The sequence below is a fragment of the Ambystoma mexicanum genome, chromosome 11 (assembly GCF_040938575.1).
Source record: "Ambystoma mexicanum isolate Mex_15411 chromosome 11, UKY_AmexF1_1, whole genome shotgun sequence".
Lineage (NCBI taxonomy): Eukaryota > Metazoa > Chordata > Amphibia > Caudata > Ambystomatidae > Ambystoma > Ambystoma mexicanum.
Window position 1 is genome coordinate 1,296,165,624 of NC_090934.1, and position 20,367 is coordinate 1,296,185,990.

General features: G+C 53.3%; 1 protein-coding gene across 1 annotated transcript in view; it reads left to right on the forward strand.

Moving 5' to 3' along the window:
- SHC4 (SHC adaptor protein 4) overlaps positions 1-20,367 on the forward strand; it is a 281,807-nt gene that overhangs the window by 206,199 nt on the left and 55,241 nt on the right. The gene's annotated exons all lie outside the window — the stretch shown is intronic.

The following is a 20,367-nucleotide window of genomic DNA, read 5'->3' on the forward strand; positions in this document are numbered from 1 at the left end:
TGCAGAGCCAGGAGGGGTCCTTGTGCCGACCAACCACCAGTGAGGGACGTGGTGTGCTGGTGGGTGAAAACCCACAAGTGCTGCAGGTCGTGCTCTCAAGGGGTGTCTCTGGCTGCACCTCCCCCGAGCTGTACTCAGCTGTTGACTCGGATGATGAGACCTACGTGCCGTCGCAGGTGAGTGTTCCAGGGAGGGAATCTGTTCTGTCCCACCCACCTGCACCAGGGTCAGAACCCTCAATGGGGATGTCAGTGTTGGCAGCTAGGCCTTTGGTGGTTACGGATGCAGGGTCACACTCCGCGACATCTGATCCTGTTCCTGGGCCAGCAGATCAGAGGGGGAATGCAGTCCTGCAGCCTCAGGCAGTGCCGGCACAGCAAGGCGCAGTCCGCCTTGCCCCAGACAGGTGTGGTGCCCGCCGACGTGGTGGCCGTACGCCACCTGGCAATACCGTATGGGAGCAATCCATTTACGGTATGGCTACCCAACAGGCAGCATCATCCGAGATGATGGCTCAGGCCATGGATAGGGTGGCCACTTCCATTGTCCCCCCTGAAAGGCTGATGGAGCGACTAGAGCAGGCAACCGACTCCATCTGCCAGTCACACAGGGAGGACATGTTGGCGTCCAACAGGGACAGGCGGGCGGCACTGGCGACTCTGCAGGAGGCCATCTCCATAGAGTCCCAGGGCCACAGGGAAGCCCTGAGGCAGGAGCTACATCAACTCAGGACGACTCTTGTTGAGCTAGAGGCTTCAACACACCAAAGGACAGAACAGCAGCTGGAGCGTCTCACCCGTACGCTCTCAGCTGAGAATCAAGCAACGAGGGCGGAGGTCCGGGCATCCCGTGAGTTGTTGCATGGGGACCTCCGCACCCTCATCCTCCAGAACGAGACCTACCACACCCGCATGCTTGCAGCCATGGAGGAACAGAGTAGGGCCTTGCGTGGGCTGCCTCCCATAGTGCAACCACCTCCGGATGCAGCTGCACAGGGTGATAATAGCGACAGCAGTGATACTCCCACAATAGGGTAGCCGTGTGGGCCATGAGCCCATGGAGGTGTTTTTTTTTCCCAGGATCCACACAGGTGGTTTCTGGTGTGCACCCTGACCTCGGACCTCCTGGGTGGGTTCCCCAACCCCCCCCCCCCCGGGCCCTTTAATGGCCATTTTTGATTTTCTTTTTATTTTTATATTTTTTAAATTTTTATTTTTAATTTTATATTTTACCCAATTTTTTGGGGACACATTGTTGGCTTCCGTGGTTCCTGTGGGCATACGCTGCATTGTGGCTGGGCACATGCAGGCTTGTCATGTATTAGGTTCAGATGCCTGGGTTTGAGTCACACACACCCCTCCAGCTTCCCGTTTCCATGGGCTTGCAAAGGGTGTGCCCAAGTGACATTGAAGTACATGGTGACATTGGACTCCCACTACATGTGTGGGTAGTCTAGTCAATACTGTGTATACATTCCTAGTGCATATTGCTGTTGTGTTGTACACTGCATGTTGCATTGATGTGTAACTCATCATCTGTGTCTGCCTCCCAATTTGCAGGTCCCTTCCTCATGTCTACACAAGGCCCTCTAGTCTGGAGATGGGGTCCTTGTTGGCAGCAGTGCACCTACAACTCTACATGGCACCAACACTGTTCAGTTGGAAGTGGTGGGAGTGCAGGCATATCCAGGTGGTGAGACAACTGATTTATTACATTACTGAAGTCATGTTTATGGTAGTACGTGCTCAAGTATGTTGTTTGTCCTGCATTACAGTGAGCATTTCAGGTGTAGGAAGTTTCAATTGGGGACACTGTACATCGCAACACTTGTCACGTTGTGGGGATTACTTTGTTTACCTGCACATAGCATGACATGGCACGGTGTGTTGTGTGGCGGTGCTGGGGATGGGTTGGGTGACATGGCACTGTCCTCTTGTTGCATTTAGCAAGTGGGTATTAATTTTGGCTGCTTGAATGTGTTCCTTCACAAAACTGCATTGGTGTTGTGTGTGGGTAGGGATGCACACATTGTAACACTGCCAGGTGAACAATCTCAGGCTGATATGCTTTTCACGGTTGAATCTCCAGACATTCAGGATCAGTGTCAGGTTGAGTCATCATTGATTGTCAGATGGAATGTGCCAGGCCAGTGTGCACTCCACAGGGGAGTGAATACTATGTGAAGTAATTAGCCACTAGCTGTGTACGGGCTGCCTCCCCTCGTGCCCTTTACCCTCCCATGCGCAGCGGCTGTGCATGTGGTTGGGGATGTGGGGCCACCACCATGTCCACGGGCAGGCCCCGGCGTGTTGCAACGTTGTGCAGGACACATGCTGCCACTATGATCCTGCACACTACTGGGGGAGCGTATAACAGCTGCCCGCCAGAACGGTCAAGGGAGCGAAAGCGTGACTTTAGCACTCCGAATGTGCGCTCCACTATGCCCCGGGTTGTAATGTGGGCTGTGTTATATCTTACCTGGGGTGGCGTGGTGGGGTTCCGAATTGGCGTCATCATGTGGGGGCTGAGAGGGTAGGCACTGTCCCCTGTGGAGGTGGTGATTGGTATCATTGGTGGGGTTGTGACCTTGCTCAGTATCCAACATGCATGCATGTGCAGTGGCATACATACTCACCGAGAAGCCATGTATCGCCATGCCGCCCAGCATCTATGTCCCGGCATAGGGTGGACATTCGGTAAATGAAGCTGTCGTGGGTGGACCCGGGATAGTTGGCATATACTGAGGTGATGATTCCCTTGGCATTACATACTACCTGCACGTTGATGGAATGCCAGTGCTTGCGGTTCCTATAGATGTGCTCTGATGCCCTGGGGGGACGTAGAGCCACATGGGTGCAGTCGATGGCACCTAGCACTTTGGGGAATCGTGCCACTCCGTAAAAATCCAGGGCGGCAGCATGCCTTTCAGCAGGTGTTCTGGGCAGGTATATGTGCCTGCGGACTGATGGGCGTGCAGTGATGATGTCCAAGACCTGGTGTAGGCAGCGTGACTGGGTGGCCTGTGACACCCCACCCACTATGGCACTTGTCCGCTGAAATGATCCAGTGGCTAAGAAGTGCAGTACATTGAGGACCTTCTCCAGGGGGCTGAGTGCTTGAGAGCACAGGGTGGGTGATGTGAGGTCATCCTCCCACTCACTCACCAGGTCCAGTATTATGTGTGGTGGAAACCTGTACCTTCCGTACACCTGGTCATCAGGCATCCCGAAAAGGCTGGTTCTGGGTGTGAATATTCTGGCCCTGACTCTCCTCCTCCTCCTCCTTTGGTAGCCCACTGCCACTGCTGCTAGGAACGGTATGTTCATCCTGGCATCTGGCTTGTTATTTGAAAAGTGCGCAAATTAATGCTTTGCGCGTGTTCTAGGCGAGCGTGTGACCCGCGCACCCCTGGAATCTAGTTCCCACTCCAATAGCGTGTGGAAATTCCCACGCAGCAGCCATACAGGTGCGCTGACGTACTTGCGTGTGTAAGTGCCCTCGCACCCCTGAAATACACGTACATAGGCCAATCGCGTGTACGCGCACTTTTGTCCAATTACACGCAATGAAATACACGTACATAGGCCAATCACGCGATGACACTCTGACGTGCAGTATTTCCACGTGTGTCCCGTCATCACGTGCTGAGTGGGGAACGCCCGTGCGGGTCACGTCAGACGCGCTTACGCGCTGAGGGACTCTGGTCCAATAGAATCGCGTATGCGTGCTGACGCGCTTACGCGCTAAGGGCCTTTCCTCGGATTTCACGCTGACGTGCAGGATTTTCACGTGCCAAATCACTCCGTATCAAGCTGGCCACCCGAAAACACACGGAACACCACGCTCCTGCCCAGAAGGCCGAGATACTGCCCCCCAGTGCCCCGAGCAGCCTCCCACGTGCTATCTGCTGCTGCCTGCCTGCCTGCTGCCACCGTGCCCTGCCATTTGGTGCCTGCACATCAGCCATCTGCAGGGGTCCAGTTGCTGTGTCCACCCCTGCTGGAACTGAAGACTCCCAACTGGGATTACATCGCTCCACAGCCCAGCCCCAGGACCCAGTTGCCCACCCACACCTGCCTCTGGGGTTGCCATGTCGGGCACTTCCACATCTGGCACCAGTGGCAACCCCAGGCCAGAGGGGCAGAGGGGCACCAGCTTCACTGCCACCGAAGTTGGTGTCCTGGTGGAGCATGTCCTGGGGCAGTATGATGCCCTCTTTGGATCGTCCCGCGCCAGCAAGGAAGGACGGGAGAGGATCTGGGCCGACTGTGTGGTTGCCATCAACGAGGAGGGGGTGGCAACCCGCAACGTCCAGAAGATCAAGAAGCGCTGGGAGGACTTGAGGTCCAGGACCCTTGTGAAGGCCCGGCGCCTCGTGGAGGGGGGCCGGGGCCGCATGAGTTCCATCCAGAAGAGGGTCCTGGAACGCGTACGCCCAGCGCTCCACGCCCAGGTCCTTGAGAGGGAGGCCCGTCTGGAGTTGAGCGGTATGTGTCCAAGCATTACTGTGTGAGACAGGGCATGTTGCGGTGTGCTGGTTCTATGATACTTGCCTGTATGTGTGCCATGGGCCATGTATGCATGTATGTGTGCAGGGACATCATGGTAATGCATGTGCGACCAGTGATGTGTGACCCACATGGTTGTTGCATGTGTTGAAATGCGGCATGGGGAGCCCTATGCAGATTTTGGACATGAGAGCATGCCAGTCTCTGTACCTGGACATGGATGGGGGTGAAGGATGGGTGCTGATGCCAGGTACATATATGGTAGCCATGTCTGTGTGCCTGACCTGCGTGTCTGTGACTTGTGCATGCCATGGATGCATGACACATGTGTGTGACAATGCACAGATTCAGTGACGCACCCAACTTACCCTTGTTTCGCCTGTGTTCGGTGTGTTTGGGGCCAGATGGATGTGACTGAGGTGAAGTGTGTGCATGTGATATGCATGAGCCATGATGCATGTGAGTTACATATCATTGAATGTTTCTAGAGTCCATTGGACATGCATGGAAATGTCCATGGCATGCACCATGCCTGTTACTGTGTGTGTTTTGCCTGGACTGACCCATGTGTTGTGGAGGGACATGATGGAAGTGTACTTTGACAGTGGTGCTCATCTGCTATTGCTTCCTGTCTAGGGGACCATTGTACAGTAGCCTGATGCTTGTGTCCTTTGTCTCCCTCTACGCAGCGGCTAGTGAAGAAGAGGGCGGAGACGGCGCTGTGGAGCAAGGCGGCGGGGATGCCCCCACGGCTGCAGCGGAAGGGGTGGGTGAGCCCCCACAGGGGCCTGCTACGGCGGGAGACGGTGAGGAGCCATCCAGGTTGGTGGTTTGCACAGAGGAGGAGGAGGCCGACACTGGTGCACACATGGGGCCTGGTGGGAGCATCCCTGCTGGTGCAAGTGGTGCAGTCCAGGGCCAGGGGCAGGAGGCAGCACAGGTCACCGTGGAGGGGCCTGTGCATGTCACTGTCCCTGACCCTGTGAGTGCACCACCATGCACCAGCAGGGATGCCCCGTCCCAGGCCCGTCCGCAGGTAGAGGGGATGTCCATGTCACCTGACTCCCCTCCACCTGCGGACGTGGTAACCCCTGGCCGCGTGGAGAAGGTCCTGATTGGGGTCGCGATGCGCACGGCTGTGATTCGTGATGACGTGCGTGCTTCCCGGGAGGAGCACGCACGTCATCACGAAGTGCACCGTGCCGACGTGGCCCAATTGGGATCGGCCATGTTCGGGGGTTTCCTGCATGTGTTGGCCAATCTGACGGCCCTCTCCTCCTCTGTGCAGGCTATCCACCGGTCGTTCTCCTTGCCGTCTTCCGGCCCAGATGCCACCAGGGCCCCCTGTGGACCTGCCCCGACCAATGCAGCCAGCTCGGTGGGGATCCCATCCCTGCCACAGTTGGGAGTCGGAGGTCCAGCAGGGGTGGACAACACAGCAAGTGGACCCCAGCAGATGGAAGATGTGACGGCATCATCGGGCAGGGCACGTGCACGACGGCGTCGGTGGTTTCCATCAGCCTGGATGCCGTCGTGCTGGCAGAGGCAGTGGCGTCGGAGGCAGCAGAGGGCTCGACGTGGGAGGCATCATGGCTCGGGGCCATCAAGATCAGAGGGGCAGGCATCGGCCGGAGGGCAGGGCAACCCTGGGATGGTGGTGTGTTCCGTGTGGGAGGAGTTTGGCCAGCGGATAGGTGCGGAGCGGCAGCGGGCGGAAGAGGAGCGGCTCGCCATGGTCAGGGCGGAGTTCTCCATGCGTCGGGCATTGAGGCGGGCTGAGTGCCTCGAGGAAGCTCGCAGGGAGTTTGAGGTGGACATGGGGTTGTCCCTGCGAGACCTCGGGGCCAGGACAGAGTCCCGCCTCCAGGACATCGACATGGAGTTCGATGATGCCCTGGCCAGCAACATCACCAAGTGAGCCGCAGGACTTGCCCGCTGCCTTTGTATATAGTTATTTAGTTAGTTAGTGCTAGGTTTCCTTTATTTATTTTTATTATTTTGGACCGCTCGGACAATGGCCACTTTTTTGTACATATATTTTACATTAGTTAGTGGTAGGTTTCATTTTTGGTGTTGGGCTCATGGACCCTGGAACATTCCTGTATATAGTTTGTTTTTTTGGGAGATACATTTTTTTAATTTCTTATTGTTTTCACCATGACGTAATGGTTTTTCATTAATTTCCTATGACATGATATTGCTTTGGACAAATTCATTTTAATTTTTTATTCCTTTGTTTTTTTGTTTATCACTTTTGTTCTCGGACATGGACCATTTATTTACTTAGCCACATTGTTGTATGTTTGAAAAGTTCACTTATTTTTAATATTTAATACATTTTTTATATTTTCTTACACTTGTGTTATTTTCTCATTGGTTTGTTACATGTCATGATATGGGTTTTGACATTCACTTGCACCCATTGTGTATGTGTGTGTGACGGACATGTGTTCTTTTGCATACTTGGCATTGGGGTTGTGTCATGTGATTGCATTCACTATGTGGGTGGATGCAATCCTTGCCTGGGTGTTTGTGCTGGGTATGCTGGCCATTACTGCCATGATTGTGTATCGTCAGGACCTGGGGCCAGGGGGACATGTGTGGGGGCCTGCTGGCAGGTTCCCCACAGTGCTGGGGGGTGGGGGTGGTGGGAGGCATGGGTGGGGGCCTGGTGGAGGCTGCCCATGGTGGCGGGAGGGTGGGGGTGGTGGGAGACATGGGTGGGGGCCTGGTGGAGGCTGCCCCTGCACTGCTGGGGGGTGGGGGTGATAGGGGACATGAGTGGGGGCCTGGTGGAGGGTGCCCCTGGTGACTGGGGGGGTGGGGGTGGTGGGTGACATGAGTGGGGGCCTGGTGGAGGGTGCCCCTGGTGACTGGGGGGGTGGGGGTGGTGGGAGACATGAGTGGGGGCCTGGTGGAGGCTGCCCCTGGATGCTGGGGGGTGGGGGTGGTGGGAGACATGAGTGGGGGCCTGGTGGAGGGTGCCCCTGCACTGCTGGGGGGTGGGGGTGGTGGGAGACATGGGTGGGGGCCTGGTGGAGGCTGCCCCTGGTGACTGGGGGGGTGGGGGTGGTGGGTGACATGAGTGGGGGCCTGGTGGAGGGTGCCCCTGGTGACTGGGGGGGTGGGGGTGGTGGGTGACATGAGTGGGGGCCTGGTGGAGGGTGCCCCTGGTGACTGGGGGGGGTGGGGGTGGTGGGTGACATGAGTGGGGGCCTGGTGGAGGGTGCCCCTGGTGACTGGGGGGGTGGGGGTGGTGGGTGACATGAGTGGGGGCCTGGTGGAGGGTGCCCCTGGTGGCGGGGGGGTGGGGGTGGTGGGTGATATGAGTGGGGGCCTGGTGGAGGGTGCCCCTGGTGGCGGGGGGGTGGGGGTGGTGGGAGGCATGGGTGGGGGCCTGGTGGAGGCTGCCCCTGGTGGCGAGAGGGTGGGGGTGGTGGGAGACATGGGTGGGGGCCTGGTGGAGGCTGCCCCTGCACTGCTGGGGGGTGGGGGTGATAGGGGACATGAGTGGGGGCCTGGTGGAGGGTGCCCCTGGTGACTGGGGGGGTGGGGGTGGTGGGTGACATGAGTGGGGGCCTGGTGGAGGGTGCCCCTGGTGACTGGGGGGGTGGGGGTGGTGGGTGACATGAGTGGGGGCCTGGTGGAGGGTGCCCCTGGTGGCGGGGGGGTGGGGGTGGTGGGTGACATGAGTGGGGGCCTGGTGGAGGGTGCCCCTGGTGGCGGGGGGGTGGGGGTGGTGGGAGGCATGGGTGGGGGCCTGGTGGAGGCTGCCCCTGGTGGCGGGAGGGTGGGGGTGGTGGGAGACATGGGTGGGGGCCTGGTGGAGGCTGCCCCTGCACTGCTGGGGGGTGGGGGTGATAGGGGACATGAGTGGGGGCCTGGTGGAGGGTGCCCCTGGTGACTGGGGGGGTGGGGGTGGTGGGTGACATGAGTGGGGGCCTGGTGGAGGGTGCCCCTGGATGGTGGGGGGTGGGGGTGGTGGGAGACATGAGTGGGGGCCTGGTGGAGGCTGCCCCTGCACTGCTGGGGGGTGGGGGTGGTGGGAGACATGGGTGGGGGCCTGGTGGAGGCTGCCCCTGCACTGCTGGGGGGTGGGGGTGGTGGGAGACATGAGTGGGGGCCTGGTGGAGGGTGCCCCTGGATGGTGGGGGCTGGGGGTGGTGGGAGACATGAGTGGGGGCCTGGTGGAGGCTGCCCCTGCACTGCTGGGGGGTGGGGGTGGTGGGAGACATGAGTGGGGGCCTGGTGGAGGCTGCCCCTGGATGGTGGGGGGTGGGGGTGGTGGGAGACATGAGTGGGGGCCTGGTGGAGGCTGCCCCTGCACTGCTGGGGGGTGGGGTGGTGGGAGACATGAGTGGGGGCCTGGTGGAGGGTGCCCCTGGTGACTGGGGGGGTGGGGGTGGTGGGTGACATGAGTGGGGGCCTGGTGGAGGGTGCCCCTGGTGGCGGGGGGGTGGGGGTGATAGGGGACATGAGTGGGGGCCTGGTGGAGGCTGCCCCTGCACTGCTGGGGGGTGGGGGTGGTGGGAGACATGGGTGGGGGCCTGGTGGAGGCTGCCCCTGGATGGTGGGGGGTGGGGGTGGTGGGAGACATGAGTGGGGGCCTGGTGGAGGGTGCCCCTGGTGGCGGGGGGGTGGGGGTGGTGGGTGACATGAGTGGGGGCCTGGTGGAGGGTGCCCCTGGTGGCGGGGGGGTGGGGGTGGTGGGAGACATGAGTGGGGGCCTGGTGGAGGGTGCCCCTGGATGGTGGGGGCTGGGGGTGGTGGGAGACATGAGTGGGGGCCTGGTGGAGGCTGCCCCTGCACTGCTGGGGGGTGGGAGACATGAGTGGGGGCCTGGTGGAGGCTGCCCCTGGATGGTGGGGGGTGGGGGTGGTGGGAGACATGAGTGGGGGCCTGGTGGAGGCTGCCCCTGCACTGCTGGGGGGTGGGGGTGGTGGGAGACATGAGTGGGGGCCTGGTGGAGGGTGCCCCTGGTGACTGGGGGGGTGGGGGTGGTGGGTGACATGAGTGGGGGCCTGGTGGAGGGTGCCCCTGGTGGCGGGGGGGTGGGGGTGATGGGGGACATGAGTGGGGGCCTGGTGGAGGGTGCCCCTGGTGTCTGGGGGGGTGGGGGTGGTGGGTGACATGAGTGGGGGCCTGGTGGAGGGTGCCCCTGGATGGTGGGGGGTGGGGGTGGTGGGAGACATGAGTGGGGGCCTGGTGGAGGCTGCCCCTGCACTGCTGGGGGGTGGGGGTGATAGGGGACATGGGTGGGGGCCTGGTGGAGGCTGCCCCTGCACTGCTGGGGGGTGGGGGTGGTGGGAGACATGAGTGGGGGCCTGGTGGAGGGTGCCCCTGCACTGCTGGGGGGTGGGGGTGGTGGGAGACATGAGTGGGGGCCTGGTGGAGGGTACCCCTGGTGACTGGGGGGGTGGGGGTGGTGGGAGACATGAGCAGGTGTGCAGGGTAGTCCCCTGTTTTGTGGGCTGCCTGCAGGGGCCGTCGAGGGTGACAGGACCCACCCAGCCTAATCGCGTGTGTAACTTCGCACGCACCCCTGTAATACACGTACCAAGCCAAATCGCGTGTGGAAATTCCCGCGCACCCCTGAAATACACGTACCCTGCTGTAATCGCGTGTGGGACTTCCCGCGCACCCCTGTAATACACGCGCCCAGCCTATTCGCGTGTGGAAATTCCCGCGCACCCCTGAAATACACGCGCCCAGGCTATTCGCGTGTGGAACTTCCCCCGCACCCCTGAAATACACGCGGCCAGGCTATTCGCGTGTGGAACTTCCCGCGCACCCCTGTAATACACGTACCCTGCTGTAATCGCGTGTGGGACTTCCCGCGCACCCCTGAAATACACGCGGCCAGGCTATTCGCGTGTGGAACTTCCCGCGCACCCCTGAAATACACGTACCCTGCTGTAATCGCGTGTGGGACTTCCCGCGCACCCCTGAAATACACGCGGCCAGGCTATTCGCGTGTGGAAATTCCCGCGCACCCCTGAAATACACGTACCCTGCTGTAATCGCGTGTGGAACTTCCCGCGCACCCCTGAAATACACGCGGCCAGGCTATTCGCGTGTGGAAATTCCCGCGCACCCCTGAAATGCACGTACCCTGCTGTAATCGCGTGTGGACCTTCCCGCGCACCCCTGAAATCCACGTACCCGGCCAAATCGCGTGTGAGACTTCCCGCGCACACGTATTTTTTGTCAGCGTGTCCGTGTTTGTGGGTACCCCTTTGCACCTCATTTGTCCTGGAGGGCCACAGTATAGGACATTCATCATGGCAGTATATGGGTGCTATTTGTTGGCGCACCTTTTGGCGCACATTTCTTACAGCCGCTGAGACGCTACCGCCTGCTTTCTTGTGGCGGTCGTGTTTGTGCCTGTGCGCTGGTTTGAGCGTGCGCTTTTTTGACCTATTCTATTCCATGAATACGTGTTGTAGGCGAGCGTGTGGGCGTTCTGCGCACTTTTACCCTGTGCTTCCCCCGTGACGCCCACATTTTGGCAAGTTGTTCCCCATTCCGAGTGTTACGCCCCGTGTACCGCCTACTTTTGTTGCGTGCGCCGCGCTATGTGCGATTTTCGCTGTGGACTGTGCGATTTTCGCTGTGACCTGGCGCATGCCGTTAGATGGCCTGTGCGCCAACGTGCGCCGCGCACTTTCTTATCGCACGTCCGATGGTTTTCTCGCGCACGGCCTTCCATGAATCGATGTGCGCTGCTTTTCGTGCGATTTTCGCTATTCCACTGCGATTTTCGCTATTCCACTGCGAATCGCACGTTTTTGGCCACTTGCGCCGCGCTAATTATTCCATGAATCGGCCTGTTAGCCTCTGAAGGTTTTGATATAGTTCAACTGGACTGTGAACCTCGTACTGACGAGGCCCAGGAGTGTGCGGTGCTTAGAAGTCCCACCTTGTCCCGTGCTTAAAACGTGGGAAAGGGAGACTCAGCCAAACCATCCTGACTTATCATTTTGTGAACACTTCTTTCTTTTCTGGTGAACATTATCCCACTCTCTTTTTGTAACTTAGCAGTAAGTATTGGCAATTGATTTTATTTTAGTATAGGCCCTTTTCATTTGACAAGACGCCACTGGGACTACCTTATTATTATTTGATGGTCTTAGCTTGCTCCCATCTTAGATTTAGGTTTAGATTAGGTGTTTATCTCACCCATTGTAAGGTTCAATAAACATCCTTGAACTGTGATCACTTTTGTCTGTCTTTACTGTTGCCACCATGAGTTCCTTACAGGTGGGATACAAATCCCACCAAATGAATAGTGGCCTTAACTGCAACCCCATCTCTAGTCCTAAACAAATTCCACAGCCATTGCCTTAACTCCAGCCCTTGCTCTGATGCTAACCTTAACCATGCATTAACCCAAACTGTAATTCGTAGCCTAACCCTTACTCTTCACAAACCCCTAACCTACCACTACATCACCAGCCTCCCCAACCTCCCCATCCCTTTCTTTAACTCTCAGCCAAACCTCTGTTATCCCTAGCCATACAATAACCCCATACACAAACACTTACCTTGACCCTTACACTATCCCGCCTAACCCCTACCCAAAGGCCAACATCGCCACCCTCCACAACTGCCCCACACCTAAACATTATCCTAATTCTAACCAAAATCTTTACTTTTACCCTAGCCCCTAGCCTTACCGAAACCCTCTATCCTAACCAAAACCTATATTCTAACCCAAAAGTTAAACCATGCAATACCAAGCCCACTACACCCTTCTTTACAATAACTCTTAACCTAACAAAACCGCATTTTTGGCTACTTTCATCTGCATTTTTTACTACATTTTGCTTGCCAATTTTTCATTGCAAAGGTATTTTCACTATGTTTTTTTCACTGACTACAGTTTAATTGGCAACATTTTCAATGGATACCAAAAATAGCGGATTACGATTTGGCAATAATGATTTAAGGCAAATGCTCCTTGGGCAGTAAACTAGTGGGCTGTTGGCCATTGGAACAACCACATATTACCTTTTTTCATTCACATTTTATTTGGATAGCAACAGAGCAATAGCCTTATCATGCTTTTACATGTAAACGAGAATAATTTAAAGCATTCATAGACAACTGCAAATCACGGAGGCCTCTGTAGGCCTGCACAGGGTACTATTCCACATAAGAAACTCTCATATTATTGGCAATCCATGCGTATTATACTTCAGCTACCTAAGGGAATTCCTCCTCTCAGCCGAACACCAAACCAAGACAAGATCCCATGAAACTTCCTTTCCTACAGCTTCTGTCATGAGATCACCCTCACAGGCGATGGTCACATTTGCACAACATTCATCAAGAGTTGAGTATTTTTGTTTTATTTATTGTTTATTCATATAACACTTATACACAGGTAAAGTGATTCAAATCGCTTCAAGGCAGGAAGGTAACAAGGGAAAACAATAATCATTCTTAGGCCATGAAGATTACAAATCATCTAAACATAAAAACTAGCATACTAGGCCTGACGACATTTCTCCTAGTGCAAGTGGAGTCTAGACTGTATTCACTTGCACTAGGAGAAATGTCGTCAGGCCTAGTATGCTAGTTTTTGTGTTTAGATCATTTGTAATCTTCAAGGCCTAAGAATGATTACCTTTTTCCTTCCCCCCTCCCACACTTGGTCTAGACTCTAGACCAAGCTAGGGAGGGGGGACGGAAAATGGAGGAGGGAACAAGACAGACAAACTAACTGATCCTAGTACATTTAGGTCTTGCATACGTACAGATGGGGGTGCCGAGACGTGGGGTTGTGGGGCGGTGGGTACAAAGAGTCTGGGCCAGCCGGGTCCTGGGTTAAGTGCAGAAAGGTTGCCCCGCTCAAGGAGCATAAGCTGAAAGTGCAGAAATGTTGAACAAAGTGCAGAGGGCAGGAGGCAAGTGCAAAAGACTGGTGGGGAGCTTGGGACCTGTAGGCTCTGGAGGTGAACCAGGCAACCAGTCAGCAAAAACTGAACAGAGTTAGGGAGGACAAGGAGGGTGGAGAGAAAAGAAAGGAGGTTGGCAGGGAAGAGGGAGAGAGAAGGAGGAAGGGGAAAAGGAAGGTTTTGAGGAGTTTCTGGAACTTAAGGTGCTCTGGCTCAAGACGGAGAGAGGTAGGGAGGCTGTTCCAGAGGGAAGTACCTGTAGAGGATAAAGATCTACCCCCAAATCTCTGTTTGTGAAAGCTGCTCACCCGCATAGAGTTGGAGGAGGACAAGCAGAGGACTCTAGAGGGAGAGTATTTAGGAAGAGAGCGTTGTAGATAGTGCAGCCCCCCCAGCCCCAGAAAGCCTCGTGGATTATGCACACGGTCTTGAACTTGATCCTTGCAGCCACGTGGAGCCAGTGGAGGGATTTCAGCGACGGAGGGATACGATCCCAGGGCTTGAGGCCAAGGATAAGTCTTGTGGTTCTGTTCTGGATGAGTTGTAGAGGACGGAGTGTAGAAGTAGGTGAAAGAGGCTGTCGAGCCTAGAGAGAACCAGGGCTCTCAAAGTGATGAGCCTCTGGGGGAAATTGAGAAAAGGTAGAATACCTCTGAGGATGTGCAGTTGGTAGTTGGACTTTTTGAAGATGTCTGAGATGTGAGAAGGGAAGGAGAGAGTGGAGTTGAAGATGACCCCACAATATTTTGCTTCATTGGTAGGTGAGGGCGCAGGGCCAAGGGAGGCAGGCCAGACATAAAGTGGGAAAGTGAAAGCAGGGGTCCCAATGAGGACAATCTCTGTCTTACTGGCATTCAGGCATAGATCGTTAGCAGCACACCGACCCTGAATTGCGGATAGACAGTCGGATGAGCGAGGAGGAGGAGGAGGCCGAGGGTAGCCTGAAAGAGAGCTGCGTGTCATCCGCATAACACTGAAAGTTAAGGGTAAAGGTAGAGATCCTGTGTGCCAATGGGACCATGTAGATATTGAAGAACCAGGGGGAAAGGTTAGATCCCTGGGGGACACCGCAAGTAGAGAGAGTGGTAGAGGGGAGAAAGGGCTTGAGTTCCACCTGGGAGGGCCGGTCAGAGAGAAAGGAGGCGAGCCTCCCCAGGGCCTGATCGTTGATGCCCAGGGTATAACTGAGACAGGTGATCAGGATGTTGTGGTTTACCGTATCGAAAGGAGAAGAGAGGCCGAGAAGAATGAGGACATAGGGAGAGTTGGAGTCAAGATTTGAGAGCAGGACTTCACGGGTGTTCAGAAGAGCAATGTCGATGCCTCTGGATGCTCTAAAGCCAGACTGATGGTCATGTAGACAACCAACGCTTCAGTATGGAGGGTAAGTTGAGTGATAACCAGCTTCTCCAGGAGTTTTCCAAGGAAAGGGGTGATAGTGTTTTTTGAGCAGAGGTTGCACAAGAGAGTGCTTGAGAGGAGATGGGAACACTCCAGTGGTGAAAGAGAGGTTGCCGAGGTCAGCCAAGGCTGGAGTGAGTGTCAATATTGTCCTTTATGGTTTTGGAAGGCAGGGGTCACTTGCATGTAGGAGGCTTTCATAGACCGGACTTCTCCAGAGACCACATCAGGTGTGACAGGGGAGAAGGAGGAGAGAATGGGGGGAGGGTCCCCGAGGGGGGCGCAAGAGATGTTGGTGCGGGAGCTGGGGGTGCAGAAGAGAGAGAGGACAGGATGTCCAGTGTTTTGGTGGTGAAGTACGGCTGCGGTAGGGTTGACCAGTTAATTGCAGTCTTTGAAGAGTTTGGCCCTGTTGTTAGACACCACAGAGATGCAGGATTGAATGTAGACTCTTTTCTTGGAGCAGATGCAGAGTCTATATTGCCTTTGAAGAAGGCAGCAGGCCAGTTTGGCAGAGGGTGTACCTGAAGATCCCATTTCCGTTCCGCTGCTCTGCACTTGCGTTTAAGGGCAGCTGGATCAGAGTCATACCAAGAGTTGCACTTTTTGGCAGGCTTCAGTTCAAGAATGTGAAGAGTGTTGGAGATGGAACGATGAAAGTTGGAGAGGGCTGTATCAGGGAGGGAGTCCGCTGCAGGAGTAGAAGCAGGAGAGTAGGTGGAGGCAAAGGCATCCGCTGACACTCTTTTCATTGGTCGGATGACTTTGAAGGCAGGAGGTGGTTTAGGGTGTGTTATTGTCAAAGGAGAAGAGAGCTTCAAGTGAGAAGAGAGAAGGGAATGACCAGTCCATGAGAGTGAAGTAGTGGGAGGAAAAGAGAGTGGGATGTCTGTGGTGATGAGAGCATCCAAGGTTTGGCCAGCAGTGTGCATTGGACCAGAGGGTAGAATGGAAAGAGAAAGGGAGTCACATAGGTTTCAAAAAGGTCCTGAAGAGTCAGGAGAGTCAAAATGGATGTTAAGGTCCCCCAGAAGCAGGAGTTGGGAAGAGGAGGAGAGAAGAGGCCAAGTCAGCCCATTCTGAGAGGAAGAGGGTGGACTCGCCCGGCGGCTGATAGAAGGTGACCAGAGTAAGAGAGGCGACAGGTGAAAGCGAGGGAGCCTGGAGACCAGGCATTCAAAGGAGGAGTAGACCTGAGTGGGAATAATGGAAACAGGGATCCACTCAGGAAAGATTAAGGATACTCCACCTGCTGACCTGTTAGGCCTGGCCGCAGAGAGGATCTTGTAACCTTCAGGGAGGAGTGTGACAAAACTTGTGACAGAGCTGTCCTTAAACTATGTCTCAGTAAGAGCAAGAACATCAAGGTCCAGGAGTTCCAGGCGGTTCCATTTCCAGGAGTTCCAGAAGGAGTACCTTCACTCCTTAATATATTTTATTTTTCCAACAGGGTAATCCATCTAAATCAAAACAAATTAGAGTGGGGTACTCCATGTATAAATGTGTCACATCTATCCAGGATCCTAATTCCCATAACTTGCTCAATGTACTTACCATCCCCTTGACAAAAAGGGAACACCTTCCCACATTCCCAAAACTTATGGTCTAGGGACCCAGAAGCAAGCTTATAGCTCTAACACAGATCTGTGCCTCATACACTCCTCTCAAACATATTTGTCAGTGTCCAATATGCCCTGTGCAGTATTTTCACTTGGGATGCCCTTACACCCAGATCCTTGAACGTGTGACAAATGTTAGCTCACTACTCTGAGCAATCCTCCTCCTACACTTCCCTACCCATTTCCCTGGACCATGCTCTCAGCAGCCACTCCTCTGCATGTTCCATTAGCTGCTCATACGCCAGGCCAGCAATGGGCTGTTTATTCACTATTCCATTCAGTATGTTCCAGAACTTGACTAGCTCTCCAGCATTGACTTGGGTGTTCCATTTCTCATTTCAGCTTTCTTGATTCTCCAAATGTGCTTCCTTCCAACTCATGTCTCCACCCATCACATGACATCCACCCATCTTCTTTGCAAATATTGCCTAGCCATCCCCACGTCACACACCCCCTAAACATACCAGCTTGGCCAGAACAGCGGGCACCCATCTAGAGTGATCATTGGGTTCAGCACAGTGACGCTTCAGATTATCGAATATGGGTCGATATTTTTGACAGCTATGTCCATAAAAGCCTTTGTCAAACAGTTTCTCTCTCTTCTCTGTTCAGTTAACGTAGGGACCAAGGACCGCGCCAGCAATGATCACCCTCCTTTTGCCTCAGTCTGACCCAAAGGTCCTCAACATCATCTGCTTGCCATCTATAGGTATGCTTCGAGCTGTAAGTGATGTGGTACCTTTGAAAGTTGGGCAATCCAAGGCCCCCCATAGATTTCTCTACTTTTTCATTTTGCAGACAGCTATGTGAGCCAGCTTTCCATTCCTTAGGAACTCCCTCATCATTCTGTTGAGTTCCTTGAAAACCTGCACAGGTACAGATGGACAGGCCATTGCCAGCACATAGTTCACCGTAGGGGTGATCACAAATATATCTTGCAGCACAAGGACAACCTCAATGCCTTCCAGCAATCCAGAATGTCCTTGACTTGCTCTGGCAAATCCACCCTATTGACTCTCATTATTCTTGCAATATATGCTGTGGTTCAGACCCTGACATATTGGACCTTCAGCAGCACATCACATGGATGTCCCCAGACATGTATTGCTGGAATGCCGCTACCACTGGGAAGATTAGAGATGTAACCAATTTGCTTTACATCCCGATATCGTTCTGAACTCTTCTATAATCTGAAATGTTGTAGGAAGTGATCAGGGGCATCTTTCAAAAGAAACAGAAGATTGTCCACATACAGCCAGAGCTTCTGGCATGTGCCGCCCAAGGACAGGCCAAAAATCTAATTATTGGAGCTCATTTTTGCTGCCTAGGGTTCTGTGGCGAAAACGAACAACAGCATGGACAGCGGTCAGCCTTTCCTCATCCCTCTTCCTAGTCTGAAAGACCTCCAGATTAGTCTGTTTCCAACACAGCGGCAGTCAGAGAGGCATATAACAGTTTTGCTATTCCAATGAAAAGGTCACCAATGAGCAACTCTGTTAAAAGGCGGGAATTTGATGGACAATGTGCAAATGCTATCACAGGTACTGATCAGGAATCAGGATTCCCAGGAAGGTGTTGCCGCATTCTCCATGGATGCTGAAAGGGCATTCGATCGATTCAGTGGGAGAATCTTTTCAGAACAATGCCTTAGATGGACATTTGACATTCTGCCTTGGGTTTAAAGTCTTCTCTCGATCTCTAACAATATGTATTTTCAAGTGCTTGTTTCCTTTATTTTAATGGGGACAGTGAGGACCCCATTTACCCAGAGTGTTCTTACCCTTTCCCAACTATACTACTTGTATTCAAGTGCAGACACATTCTGGAAAATGAAACATTTTGGACAGATGACCACAATGAAAGGCTAATTGAGGAAGTCTTGGGGAACAGGGATTCAAATGCCTACATCATCATGGTCCCCAGGACACCTTAAAGTCCCCTTATGCCTTATTTATGCATTTAGAGGTATTGGCCGTGGAATAAAGAGTCTGTTTGCCTGCTGTTTGAAGCACTTCTTGTTTTCAACAACCCCAGACTTGTTTCAGAGTACCAAGCTTGCTGTGTCTAGATACCGACGCTACACCTCACTGACGATGGCCAATGAGCCTGAAACATGCCTACAGTGGCTTGTGATTTAGTGCTTAAGGGATGTGATATAGCAGTTTGGGCTGGACTGACTCTTTTGAGGTGGCATCATGCCTGATTTGCATATGGTCTTATCCCCTACTAGAAGGGTTGCTCAGAGATTTGATTAATTCTAAACCTTCCAGCCATCCACTTTCTGTTCTGCTTTTGTGGACCTCCATTTACTTTACCAAGGATTCTGCCATTTACAGTTGCCAGAATCCCATTTTTCCCATTGCATTTAATGCCAGCCTCTGGTACATTTGTACCCAGCACTTGTAAGTGAAGAATCTGGGTGCACAGACCTTGCCACAGGGTAACATGTGGCCCACTTATGGTTCATAAATTCATGTCCAGCCATGCCACCATTTATGTAGAATGTTCACCTCTTACGTTGTTTTCTAAATTAATTGTTCATGGGAGATTTAGTTGAATTTCTTGTTGTTTGGGACATTTCAATGCAAATATAAGCTGGGGAGACCCCCTCTGCGCCCTCCACTCCCTAATGTAAGGGGTCAGTAATGTGAGACTCACGACTGTGTTTAGGTTTCTCAGGATTTGTCATTTTATTGTACACAAAATTATAAAAGAACCCCTAACTAAACCTACTCTACTAGGGGATTCCCTACCTATTCTAAGATCCATGGGAAAACCTCTTAGCGTTCATAAAACTAACCTTCACACTAAACAACATAAACATTCAAAGCACCATGAGAACAACATAAATAAAAGGTTACCAAACACCCAGTGTCAGGGATGACTTCTAGTGGTCCTGGGCAGATCTTGCTTCCCCGGGAATGTCCCAAAGTCAATTTCCTCCAAGGAACAGAAAGTCTTAACCAAAGTCTTGAAAAGGTTCCAAAGAAACAAAGGTTCAAACCAATGAAATCCACTGGAAAAAGTCACTTCTTTGCTTGATAATGAAAAGGTCCTACTTTTACAGTTCCACAAAGAAAATAATAGCACCAATGGGGTTTCCCTGGATGACTTCCCTCTAGGAAAGAACAGGTAAAGTTGAAGAAAAAACAAACACTTCTGCTTGCATCAACTTCTCTACTTTCAACTTCTGCTGTGTCTTTTATACACAGTTTGTCATGATGCGTCTGCTTAAGGTTTGCTATCTCTTCAGCAACTTCCTTCTACTTCACAAATGTGAGAGCAGGCTCTTTTGCCCACAGTTGGCTTCAGCTTCTACCTCTGACAAGAATATTGATGACCATAGTTCTACTGCCCCTGCTACAACTTCTGATTTAGATGGGTTGGTTGCTACAACTGCAACTTCGATGTTAGGCAACTTCAACAAGACCTCTTCTGCCTCTACAGGTTGGCAAGGCACTCTTCTCTCTTTTATAGTAAGAAAAGGCAGCCTCTATGCCTCTCTTGCAGCTACCACAAAATATGCTTCTAGCTTTTAGACTACTTCTTCTACTTTCAAATAGTCCCAGCCAAGTAGATTTAAAAACAGCGTCTTTTAACAAGTACCCAGCTCCCTTCCCCAACTTCATATACACCTTTCCTCCAATGTTACCCCAAATATGTTATGACACTCTTCCAGCTTTGGGTGATCTTGTCACATTTAATTTAAAGGACTCTTGGGTAACAACAACTTCAACAACTTCAGAATACTGGTGTATAGTTCTTAATTAAGCAGGATTCACTTTTATAGAGTTCACTCTACGGGCTTGGGTAATACTTGTTCTTGCTCCAGCTTCAACCACTTCTACGACTTGTGCTTCAGCTTCTAATATGTTGTAAGATGTTGATTTCTTACTGAAAATGAAATTAGGCACATGCAATTTTGTTTTTACTCATAAA